Below are 12,772 nucleotides of genomic sequence, written 5' to 3'. Positions count from 1 at the left end.
ATAATTTCATCACGAATGCCCAAACCCCACATTACATTTATCATAGTGCATGGAATTATTAGCTGACATTTATTGAGTTCTTCCTAAGATGAATACTTTCATTGTCTACCTGAATCCTCAAAATAACCCTATGAAAGCGATGTTTTATTATTGTCCAGTGCTTTCAGGCTCAGAGGAATTTAATAACTTGCCCAAAGTAATGCACACCTAGAGACAGAGACAGGATGTGTACCCGTTTATCTCTAGAACCTAAATTGTTCTTCTTCTGAGCTCATGCTTTGCATATAATAAAATGCCTAGGTCCTAAGCGATCCGTTTGATGGATTTTGATCATTGTTTATACCCATGTAACCATCACTCAAAGCAAGACATAGAGATGTCAGAGGGATAGTGGATGGGGGGTAGTGGATAGTAGGGGGGGTTCACACAGTGTGAGGGATATAAATGATAAACATCTAAGTATTACTTTGTGTTGTGCACCTGAAACTAATAAAAAAAAAAAACTACATAAAAAAAAAATTAAAGAAAAAAATACAAGACATAGAACATTTCCACCGCTCAGGATAATATCTTACCCCTTTCGTCAATCCTCCCACCCTCCCACCCCCGCCCACCGCAAACACTAACTTGTCATAGATTCGTTTTGCCTGTTCTACTACTTCATAAATAGAATTGCTTATGTACTCTTTTGTGTCTGGCTTCTTTCCATTTAACATAATGGTTCTGAGATTCATCCAGATGGTTGTGTATATTGTGAGTTCATTCCTTTTGATTGCTGAGTAGTATTCCATGGTATGAATGTACTACAGTACTCATTTTCCTGTTGATGGACATAGGGTTGTTTACAGTTGTTGAATATTATGAATGAGGTTGTTATGAACATCTTTACAAGTCATTTTGTGGACATTTGTTTTCATCTATCTTGGGTAAACAGCTAGGCGTGGACATGTCGGGTCAAAGGGTTGGTGTATGTTTAACTTACAACAAACCTAAGTTCTTATCCCTGTACTTCCTCAGAAAGACCCTAGCTTATTAACACGTTTGATTTCTCCTCTTATATGACAAGTTCCCTGAGGACAAAGAACCCACTTCCTGTTCCTGGGCTGCCTCCCACATAGTAAATGTTTGCTGAATGATCGTTCATACCATATTTCTATTCCTTCTTTGGGCGTTACTATAGCATACATAAGAAAACATACTTGGCATGCATAAAAAAATATGACAGGCTGAAGGGTGTGAAGTGGAGGTACTGCTGATTCATTCCAGCAAGGTGAAAAGCTGCCCAACCAGGAGACTCCCCATTTTCTTTTTGACTTGACGTTTCCTAGAAAGTGAACCCCTCCCACTGTTCCTGCAGGGAGAAAGAGGGGTGGCTGCTCCTGATCAGGTGACACTACGGAAAGGGAGGAAGGTGTCACTGCAATTGAGGTCACACAGTGGTTAGAATTACAGGATACTTCTGTCAAACAGGAGGGCAGAGGAAGCAGCAACCCATGAAATCCTGACCTTCTGAAAGAAGCCTGCAAAATAGCTGCAAGGCTGGAGCCCAGGGGAACAGCCTCCAGCAGAATTTACAGGGACACTTTCGTTTTGGTAAAAGTGCTACATGGTTTCTACACTGAAAGTAGAAAGTCAAGAATACATGTTGAGGGGAAAGTAAAACGTTAACGTAAAAAATACAACTAGGTTTAACGTACAAGATACAACACTCAAAAGAACTTTGGATCCAAAGTGGAGAAAACTCTTAGGCGCATCATCCTTAGCTCAGAGGTTTATCCCACATAAACCCCTTCCTGCCTTTGAGGCAGAACTTTTGATACCCATGAATCAATTCATTCATTTACCTTAATCACAGAACTTATACTGGGCTCAACCTGTAAGTTCTTAGAAAATAATTAAATCATTATTGATTTTTCTATCTATGTAGAAAAGGATTGGCAAGTTCTAGGGATAATTTTACATCTTTCTCACCAAAGGAGAATCTTTGCTTTACATAAATCAAAACAGGGCTTCACTTCCTATTGGACTCAGGTGCTTTCGGGCAATCTTTATTTGGCTGCAGGTTATTGAGGACTGAATATGTTTAGAACTCCCCAAATTGGGTTCTGAGCTGTGACCTAGTCTTCCTTTACCCAGACAGTACTGCACTGAAGCCATCCTAGGCAGATGGATGTTTATCCTATTCTTAAAATCTCCAGGGAAGTAAATTCTCTTCCACATCCCTTGGTAACCTTCTCCAGGGTTTTATCAAGCATACGGTGAGGAAGTTCTGATGTAGAAACCAATAAAAATATTAACTCTCTGAGCCTAGCTACGAGCATTGGGAAGGAGTATGTGCTTAGGCACTCTGCCTTCAATGTTAGAGAGATGTATTTACAAAACAGGCTATGCAAACAGAAACCATTTGTCAGGAACAGATGTGGAAAGTTGATTCAAGAGAAATTGCCACAATAAATTCTGTTCCATAAACCATGAACCATGTGAATAAGTTATTGTTGGTTATAACATTTTTTTAAAGTACAAAATTTATTTCCTTGTCAATTACTAGTTTTGGTTCCTAAACCAGGTTTGTTAGTGGTTGAAAAAAAATGTCCATAGTTGCAAAGTTTTCATATGACTAGGCTTCTATGAAAAACTAGGCCTTAGCAAACAGAACATAATTGTTATTGTTATGAATAAGTTTACTTTGTTCCACCTTTTCTGCAATGATCATGTAATCAGAAAAAATCATGTGATCAATGATTTTGTAATCAGAAAAAAAGATATTTTAAAAAGACAAAGATAACTATCAAAATTAATTAAAATGCAAACCAACTTCTGGTGAAATTATTTGGGGGAAGACAGCCATAGGTTTGACCATCGTGCTTTTAATTAGAGATGATCATTTAACCAGCCTTTAAATATTAATTAGAAACAAAAAACGGCACAGAAGTATCTTTAAAAGCCTCTGTGCTAAGATTTCCTGTTGCACCCTGGTATCTCACAGCAATCTCTTCATGGAGATATGTATGGAGATATGTATGTGGGCACTAGCAGTGGAAAAGCCTCCCTTCACATAAGTTCACGACCTCAACACTGCGATTTAAAAACAAACAACCACCCCAACCCCCAAAAATAATGCTAAAATACAGGAGAGAAAGAACAAGACACACCCCACCCCCACCTCCACAGGATGCTCGACGTATTGGAATTTTATAAGCTCTCCCCCACTCCTCAGCAAAGCACTTTGATCCTTCTGGCAAGTCAGAGTAGAGCATGTGTCAGGTATAATTTCACTTCCATGATTTAAACTTTCGTTACATGAACATGGAACACACCTTTTAAAAAGTTGCCTTAAGATCTGGAGCAAGTGGGGGCGGGGGGGAAGGGCAGGCACGCCCTTCAAAGCACTTTTGGGACCTTTCCTACAGAAATAAATCCAGTAAAATTAAGAAAGGCAAAGTCGTTCTAAACTCAGTAGGAGTCCTCGTGGGAAGCAATTTATCAAAATTAAAATATTTCACAGATCATTTCTTCTGAAAAGTTTTCAAGCTGTCAATGATCTGCAATTATTTTCCTTTTGGCGTGGCAGTTTCTGCCTCTCTAATAAAAAAAGCCAAGGCCCAGGAGTGTCAGGAGACCCTCGGAGCGCGCCACCTACCCCTCCATCGGGCCGGCTGCGGGCAGTGAAAGGTAGCCCTGGGACCCATCCTCCCAGACAGGGTTCTACAGTGTCGCCGCAGGAGCCGAAATAGACACCCTTTAGAAAGTAGGCGGCGGGGCGCCCCGCCTGCCTGCCTCCCTCCTTAAGAGACACCAGTGCGCCCCGGTCGCGCCCGCCGCAGGCCAGGGGAAGTGGACCGGAGCCCCGCACTCACCATCGCTGCTCGTCAGGTCCCCACCGCCCCCCTGGCCGCGCAGGGCTCCGGGCCGACGCCAAGTTCAAACCTCGCCGCCGCTCGGAGGAGGCGGCGCGGGGCATCGCCGGCGGGGTCCGCTGCGCTCAACAATGGGCGGCTCCGCCTCACCCTGAGCCTCCGCGCCGCGGCTGCAGCGGTGGCGGCGCGGCCGACGCCGGCGCGCGGCTCCAGGGGGCTGAATCCCAGCAGTGGGGAGCCAGAGGGTGCGGGGGCGCCCGACAACCACGCCTCCCCGCCGCGGGGGCCGCGCGGGAGGGGCGCGCAGGCCCGCCGCTCGCCACCAGGTAATCCCACAGGAAGCCTTCGGGATTGGCCCGGGCGCTCAGGACGGGATTTGCATGTCAATGGCAGAGAAAGCTCCCTAAGGTTTGAAAACCGATTCTGGGCTGGAAGAGTCGGGCTCCACTCGGGTCCTCGTGGTATTAAGGGGACCGATGCACACACTCTCAGTCCCTCCTTTACCAGTTCACAGTCACAAAGGTGCCTTAACTCTTCCTCTGCTCCACATTTTGTAATGAAGAGGAAGCCAAAAGCAAAATGTCAACTTTTGAGAAGCCCGCGCTCACTGTTCAGGGGCTATACAGTTAGTAATTGATCAAATGAAGCATGAATGAAGCAAGGTAAAAAGTTCACAGCTTAGGAAAAAAAAAAGCTCACGTTACAAGGAAAATAACAATCCGTTTTCTCCGTCTGTTCTCTTTCCAGTGGAAGTCAAAAGGAAAGACTCAGGTTGTTGCTGATCTGCTAATGATGGGGAAACCTCCCTCTCAGCCATTTTTGTTTCCATGAGCATCACCTCTAGATGAAGGACAGGTGATTATTTCAGTGGTTACCATTGTGACCTTTCCGGAAATACGGGATTCAGCTTTGCAAACTTCTGTGTCTTAGGCAATAGACACATTTGCGTTTGTTTTGCATTTATGATCTAGGTGCCCAGTTATTCCCAAGGAAGATATGGTGCTATTTTCAGTTTCATCTTTCTTCAAAGGCTCTTCCTGCCTCTTTCAACAGAGGTAAGACTTTTTCCTTAGACAGTACCTTTCTTAATTGTTTTCATATGTCAACTCCGGGGATTAGAATAACAGGAAGGTTAAAAATTGGTGTTATTTCTTCTCACTCAAGCAGAATCCCTGTTGTCAAATTTTCATGTTCTATATTTACAGCATTAAATATCCATATGGACACAGAAAAGATAATGCCTAATTAGGTAGGAACTAGAAGCTTTGGGTTCCCCCCTGCAGTTGATACCACTTGTTTTTACTTGGCTGTGCTCTTTGTTCTAACCTGGATAAATGCAATGGCAACCACTAAATAAACCTCTGTACTGATACCGTGTTTCTCCGAAAATAAGACCTAGCCGGACAATCAGCTGTAATGCATCTTTTGGAGCAAAAATTAATATAAGACCCGGTCTTATATTATGTTAGATAAGACCCGGTCTTATATTATAATAAAATAAGACCGGGTCTTATATTAATTTTTGCTCCAAAAGACGCATTAGAGCTGATTGTCCGGCTAGGTCTTATTTTCAGGGAAACACGGCATCTTCATGGACGTGCTCCCCATAAGGTATTATCCTCCTTAAAGTTGTATTTTATTTTCAATATGGTATCACTAACATATACAAACACATACACACTTGTCACACAGTCTTGGGGTCCCCATACATATTGTTGACAGGCATTGGAAGCAACGATGCTAACGTTATCTGCCCTGTGTCCTACTGTCCTGTGGGAATCTAGTTTTGGGGGCAGGCAGGTGATGTCCAGAGCTTAAGCTTGAAAGAAGTGGTCAGCCCTTACACTTTAGAAAGCACACTGCACTCCCTCACATTGTTGAGGAAATAAGAAGTATTAGCTGGAGGACATAGCCAGGAGCTCTGCAGGCAGAACAGATAAGACCTCGTGTTCTGCTTCTTTATCTTGTTTTCTAAGCGCTCAGGGTCAGGTGAAATCTCATAAGGGTGGAACAGATCCCTCTATTCCTGTGTGAACATCACTTTTCATTGGTGATTAAAAAACACACTGGGTTCAAATCTTAACCTCTCATACAGCCTGTAGTATACCAGTGAAATCCACCACAGGGCTTCCATTGCATCCCAGATTCTAGAAATTACTTTTTATTTTATGTGTAATTCAGAGGCATCCTCAAATATTTGTAGATGAAAGGAAAACAACCTGTCTCATGGGATCAAAGGTGAGACCAGAAATGAAGAAATCTCCACAGCAATACAAAAAATATGTTAATGTCTCTGTATGAGCTAGGAGGAAGTCCCCTCACCTGGTGCTGCAGTTCTTCTGCAGAAGGGTCCATCCCTTCCTCACAAAGTATAAGTGAGGGCTGTGTTCATAAATGTTCATGAAATAGTTACCCATATCAAGCACGTATGTGGATAAACTCTAATCAATTATTAAAGACAGCCTGTCAAGTAACAACACTGCCCTTTAGTTTCTGTATTAATATTGCTCTCATTACTGGTGCATCACACCAGAATCCAAAATGATTTATGTCTCTAAAATGAAAACAAATATATTGGTCAATAAATAAAGCTTTTAAAAATGCTAAAATCTTTTATGAGGAGGTGACAAATAGGAAAAAAGTGCACAACCTGCTCTTAGAAACAGGGCATGCATGGCCAGTGTGGAACCTGCTAGTTGCATACTTTTTCTTTTGTTGATAGTCATGATTCTTTTAAAAAAAACATTTTTTATTGAGATACTATTCACCTACCATAAAATTTATACTTTGAAATAAGCACATATTTGCCCCCTCCCTACCACACCCCACCTCAAGCCTTTTTTTTTTAACTTTTATTTATTTTAAGTGTGTTTTTCCAGGACCCATCAGCTCCAAGTCCAGTAGTTGTTTCAATCTAGTTGTGGAGGGTGCAGCTCACAGTGGCCCATGCAGGGATCGAACCAGCAACCTTGTTGCTAAGAGCACCGCGCTCTAACCTACTGAGCTAACCAGCTGTCTCCTCAAGCCTTCTTTGATACTGGAGTGGGTGGTGGGAGCAGAGAGACTGGAATAAGCCCCTAACAGAGTGGGTTGATCACAGTACCCACCTACACGGAGACACACATGAGAGGTGTGGAAGGTCCATCAAGGTGGTGATGGGAGAAAGGTCACCAGTCAAAAACAGGAGTGGTGACAGGGCGGGTGGTCCTGCAGGAACTTTGTGCATTCACAGGCTAAATCATTTTCCTCCCATCTCTCTTAAATATTTTAACCTACAAAACCAAGTTTGAGTTTGAGTGAAATATGACAACCTACAAATATTTAAAATCACATCAATTTAGTCTATGCTAATTGGGATCTAGTATAATTCAGAATGGTCTAATTTATAATGTATTTATATTTAGAAGTTTATTTTTCCACTACAATTGTCAGGTCTTATTAGTAAGGAGAAAGCTGTGCGAATAAGTATCTTTTTCACACAAAAAGTTTAAGAAGTTTACGATTACTTTCATATAGCTCTAAATTCCCGATTCAGCAATTATTCTTTGAATTATTTCATTTCAATTAGTCTAATACATTTAATTAATTGTATCTTTAAAGAAACTACATATAGAAATCACATACATGATTTGGATTCTGAATTTATTTTTTCACAAATTTAGGTTGTTTTCTATATTACGGTCGTATAGTTTTGTAATATATGTTGTACTTTAAACTATTAAACTAAATCTCACTTAGAAATAGTCTACCATTACTTCTTACCAATTGATTTTGGCATTCTTTCTATTATTTTAAATAAAGTTTTAATATGAAAATTATAACTATTTGAAACATAAGAGTCTTTGCTAAATAATAATAAAACAATAATAATAGCAACTCACTCTTGTCACAGCTACACAATAAATTCCCTGGTTTATCTGTACTTTTCTTTTGGATGTTGATACCTTAGATAAACAATGTCAATATCTGTTGAATATTGAAAATTAGTTCTAGGGACTGTTTAATGATCAATATAAACAGCTCACAACCAAGAAAGACTACACTTGAACATGGATTGATTGTTGCTTCAGGGAGAAAATACTAGGAAGAACATACAGTGTACTTCCTTTTTAAATGGGTGTTTGGGTTTAGTGTGAACATTATATAACTTTTAACATACTATTCACTTTAATAAGTATTTTAATTTTTTCGAACCACTCACAGCAAAATGTGAAAAATAAGTGACTAACAATCCTAGTGAATAAAATGTTAAAATGGAAATTTAAAGAAAGGAAATGCCTTTAAGACCATGCCTAACCTGAGAAATAATTTATTTCATAAAGTGGTGATTGTAACATGAAGGAGGAACACGTTGTAATTTCTTTCGTCTTCTCAGAGTCACAGTAAGTCTTTCACTTAGCATAGATTCTGCGACTAAGTGAAACAACGTGTAAAGAAACCAATTTTACAAGAGGCTAAGTGATACAAACAAGAGTTAAGTTCTTATAGCATCTCATCAATGTTATAACAAAACATTATTTGAGAACTTTCTGTATTTAATCTTCTCAACCACCTTTTATCCCTCTATCATAGTCCTTTTCCATAAATAGCCCAGAGTCCGCATGTCCTCTGAGCTACCACCTTCCTCACCCTCTCTGTTTATTTAAGGCATTTTCTGCTGCTGGCAGCTGATTCATAGTGACAAGAGCACTTCCATGTTTTCTGTTGTTCTTTGTAGCCCCAGGACTACAGTCCCAAGTAAGGGACTGTAGTTAGGCAACCTGGCTGTTACCCAGAAAGCTACTTAGAATCTTTTAGAAGTCAGAACCCAAAGAAAAGAGAGGGCAGAACTAGGTAGGCAAAAGTTCACTCACTATTTGTGCCACTACAGACCTACGTTAGTACCGCAACTGCAGTGTGTATGGCTTAGTGGGTCAGGTTTGGGTTCCTGCTTCAAACCTGTATAGATCTAACAAAAGCAATAAGGAAGAAAAGAACAACAACAAACTAGTAGAATAAGACTTGAAGGGATAGCTTCTGAGGGTGAAGGTAGTCAGCAAGTTTTTGTCCTCATGGAAACATAGCAGACAATGGACATTTTCAGTGTTATGAGGGTCACTGATTAAGTAACAGTTACTCAGGTCAGCAGCCTCGAGTCATTAAGAAGACAGGTCGGACAGCATTCTCTTTGGAGTCTTAGTTGAAAGATTAGAAATATATCTTGGAGATTGGAAGCAATCTGAATGTTCATATAGAAAATGGTTAAATTAATAGTGAAGCATATCATGCAGCATTTAAAAGGAAAGAGGTAGACCATCGGTAGTGACCTGGAGAGATATTCATATTGTTAAATGAAAAAGCTACATACATATTATATACAATACTTATTAAATGTGTTATAAAAGTCCAGAAAAACATCTGGAAGGAAATACTAAACTATTTCGGGGGAGTAGGACTGCAGGTAGAGGAATTCTGGGGAACAAATATAAAATTGCCTTTTGCTTTTAAACATTTGTATAGCATTTAAGCATTTTTTAAAAAGCAATACGTATGGTTTACTCTTTAAATTAAATGTATACGGTGAAGATTTTAATAATTACAAAAGCACCCTGGGTTCTGAGTTTTTCAACCAAATAAGTTAATTTTGATTAACTGACTGTTTCACTTTCTGTCCCCCCTTCCCTCTCACGTTCTCATGCTGAGACTTTGGAACGTAGCAAGGCAATCCAAGAAATAAAGTTCATCCCCAAAACTTAGACTGAGCTGTCATGTACTGAGGATGAATTCAATTTCCTGGGTACTCCAAGGTTAATATGGAAAGCAAGGGGGAACATGTGGAAAATGAAAAATAGAGAAGGGGAAGAAAGAGGAAAAAAAAAGAGACCGAGAAGGAATGGAGAAACGGGGAAGAATGAAAGATGGTAGCTAAAGGGTAAAAGACAAGGGGGAGGGCAAGAGAGAGAATATAAAAAGAAAAATCAAACTTCTACAAACATGAAGATGTGATACAACCCATGTTAAACACACAAGGAAAAACATATACAAGGTTGTTAACAAGTTATATGGGTGGGATAGGGAAACATTAACTTTATTGTTTACTTTTATTGTATTATCATCAGATAATGAAAAATTTAAAAAGTAAATACATTGTGGATAAATAATTATGAAGAAGAAAAAAAGAACTATTCAGCAGACCTACCTTTGATTGAAACTTGGGCATGTCACAGCCTAAAATCTTTACCCTTCACCTAGACGCATAGTATAATAAATATGATATTTGTTATCAGAGGGACTTACGTAACGTGGGACCACAAAAGCTTTAAGATAAAAACTTAACAGAAAGGTGTGAAATTCCAGAAGTTATCAGATTTATATACCACCAGCATCTTGGGTGACAATGTCTAGAAATCAATGAGGACTGCATTGGCAGATCCCAACTGCCAGCAGTTCTGCTCACTGGTCCTGTGTGTATGTGATCCCCACTTGTTATTATTGTGTCACCAATGACATTATATCCTTTTCTCTTCTGGATACAGGAATTAATTTCTATGGATAGAAAAATCTGACAGTATAACATCAGGAGAGTTCAGTTTTGGACATGATTTTGCTAATGCCACCAAACTTTCAATTCCACTTATAGTTTACTTGACAGAATATCATTTGGGAAGTTACAGAATAGCTTCAGAAAAGTTTCCCATTGACCTTCCCCCGCCTCTTCTTCCTTTCTCTCTCCTTGAGCAGTTTCAATTCAAATACCACCTACTGGGCACTTGCTAAGTGCCAGGCCTTGGGGATATCAAGATGGATCTAGCCCTGACTTCAAGGAGCTCACAGTTTAACTCAGAAAGTCAACTATCTCAATAAATTATTTCAATACTATGTGATAAGGACAACAGAGTGCGGTGGTCAAGAGCATGGACTGGCTTCAAGAGCTTGCTACCTGTGTGGAATGTTCATTGATCTCACTAGACCTCGGCTTTGCCTCTGTAAAATAAGAATAATTATACCTCCCCTAGGTTTTTGCAAAGATTGTATGAGATAATCATTGATTGTGTGTGTCTGGAGGGCAGAGGTAATAGTGAGACATTAACTGTTCTTATTCCCTCCCTTGAATTTCCTCATAGTCCTATTTTTCCTCCTAGTCAGTGCCATTCATTGACCAAGGAAGGGATGACTCAGCAGAACTCACATAACAAAGGAATCTAGGCCTAAGACTTAAGATTGGAAGAAAACTCATTTAGTCAGTCAGTTTTTCTCTCCAACTGACACGTCAGCTTTCTAGGACTAACAAAGAAGGGCAAAGAGACTCTGAAGGGAAGTGAAGGGCAGTTAGAAGCTGGAGCAACTCTGAGTCCTATGTGGGCAAGATGGAAGCTCCAGGTAGGCTTAGGGGTTTGAGAACAGAAAGTGTGTGGGTTCTAACCTCACACAAGAGTCCAGAAAGCTGGTTCAGTCTAGAATTGCTGGGAACCCAGCACAGAGTGGGAGTCAAAGAAATGTCTGTGTGGGGCACCTAGGCAGAGCCTCATGCTTGCAACCAATCCTCCCTACCCAGAGTGGTCCAGGAAAGGCAGAATATATCTGGGAAAGCCAAGAGGGCATAGGTGCCTCAAGGGTCTGGGAAGGCTGCAGACACCACCATCCCAGCTCGGATGGTAACCGATACCAGTGTGGGGATATGGTGACATGGAGGCAAAAAAGCACAACTTTACCTGACCTCCCGAGTGTGCGCATGGACTCTGTGCCCATTGCAACTCAGCTGCAACTCAAGGAGCTGGAGGAGACTGACCTAACTCCTGGCTGAATAAGGTCTCAAGACAAAAATTATAGTCAGTTTTTTCAAAAAGAAACAATTGTGCTTGTGGCTCAAGATTTGGACCCACCAAACATGCAAAATGCTCAGCACTGTGCCAAGCACACGGGAGCTCAAACAGAGGAGAGAATATTTATGTCATGGAAGGGTATAGAGGTGTTTGAGAGAGGTCTCAAGGATGTACATGAGCCTACTGGGGTAAGAGGAGGGGCAAACATAGGTCAGGCAGAAAGTTTGAAGGTCTTCAAGCATCAAATAGCACAGGCCAACTGGGGAACTGCAAGTACTAAGGCTAGGGCACGGCAGGTGGCGAACGATGGAAATGGAGAGACAGATGATGGAAGCGAGCCTTCTGGGCCATCTTCGGGCTTTAGACTTTATCTTGTTGGGAATGAGAAATCACTAAAACTTTTAAACCAGTGTCATGTTCAGATCTGCGTCTTCAAGAAGTCATGCTGGTGGCAGGTGGAGGATGGACTGAATGGGAGACACGGGGCTGATTGATTTTGCCCATAATGCCTAAGTGGAACCCCACTCCTGTGGGGCTCGCATTGCTTTACAGTCTCTGGGAGCGGAATACTTAGATACTTCGATCCTGGCCACAGCGCCTACTACGTGACCTTGGGCCAGTCGTGAACCTGCTCCATCAGCTTCCTCATCTGCAAAATGAGAGCTAAAAATTGAACCTGAGTCATAGGGTTGCTGGAATTTGAAATGTTAATACTTCGTATGAAGCACTTAGAATGGTGGCTGGTATGAAATAAGTGCTTACTGAATTGTAGCCCCCATTAATTAGGGAGCACTTAAAATCATGATTAACTTTATATGGGGAGAATGATGATTATGTCAGAGAATTATGATAACGTCTGCAACTCACGGTAATCATTTCAATTTTGGTCACTGAGCAGCATTTAAGGGAAGAAAATCCACTTTGTAAATTCAGTTGTAAAAGGTACACTTCAAGCTGCAATTCAAACAACTAAACTTCACCAGCTTAAAAGTGATTGCAGTTAGTTGTTTGTGCTAGAGAAAGTATTTTTTCTTTTCAAGCCTGAAGCTCAGAACAGGGTTGGTGTGAACTACTAACAGCTGCCACCCGCCATGAGCTGCAGCACCCTTCTGG

General features: G+C 40.9%; 1 protein-coding gene and 1 long non-coding RNA gene across 6 annotated transcripts in view; one reads left to right on the top strand and one right to left on the bottom strand.

Moving 5' to 3' along the window:
• SHROOM3 (shroom family member 3) overlaps window positions 1-12,772 on the bottom strand; it is a 289,238-nt gene that overhangs the window by 74,181 nt on the left and 202,285 nt on the right. Inside the window, exon 1 of one of the 5 annotated variants that reach the window (XM_033105951.1) lies at window positions 3,858-3,995. The exons of the other annotated variants lie outside the window; for them this stretch is intronic. The gene's annotated coding sequence lies outside the window, so the exon portion shown is untranslated. Of the gene's footprint in view, window positions 1-3,857; window positions 3,996-12,772 lie in introns of those variants that run through there. 5 annotated transcript variants of the gene reach the window in all.
• Window positions 4,081-4,912, top strand: LOC117022174 (uncharacterized). The gene is made up of 3 exons (XR_004423000.1): window positions 4,081-4,183; window positions 4,605-4,712; window positions 4,829-4,912. It is a non-coding gene; the product is annotated as an uncharacterized LOC117022174 (long non-coding RNA).

The sequence above is a fragment of the Rhinolophus ferrumequinum genome, chromosome 5 (genome assembly GCF_004115265.2).
Source record: "Rhinolophus ferrumequinum isolate MPI-CBG mRhiFer1 chromosome 5, mRhiFer1_v1.p, whole genome shotgun sequence".
NCBI lineage: Eukaryota > Metazoa > Chordata > Mammalia > Chiroptera > Rhinolophidae > Rhinolophus > Rhinolophus ferrumequinum.
This window is presented reverse-complemented; position numbering and strand designations above follow the sequence as displayed.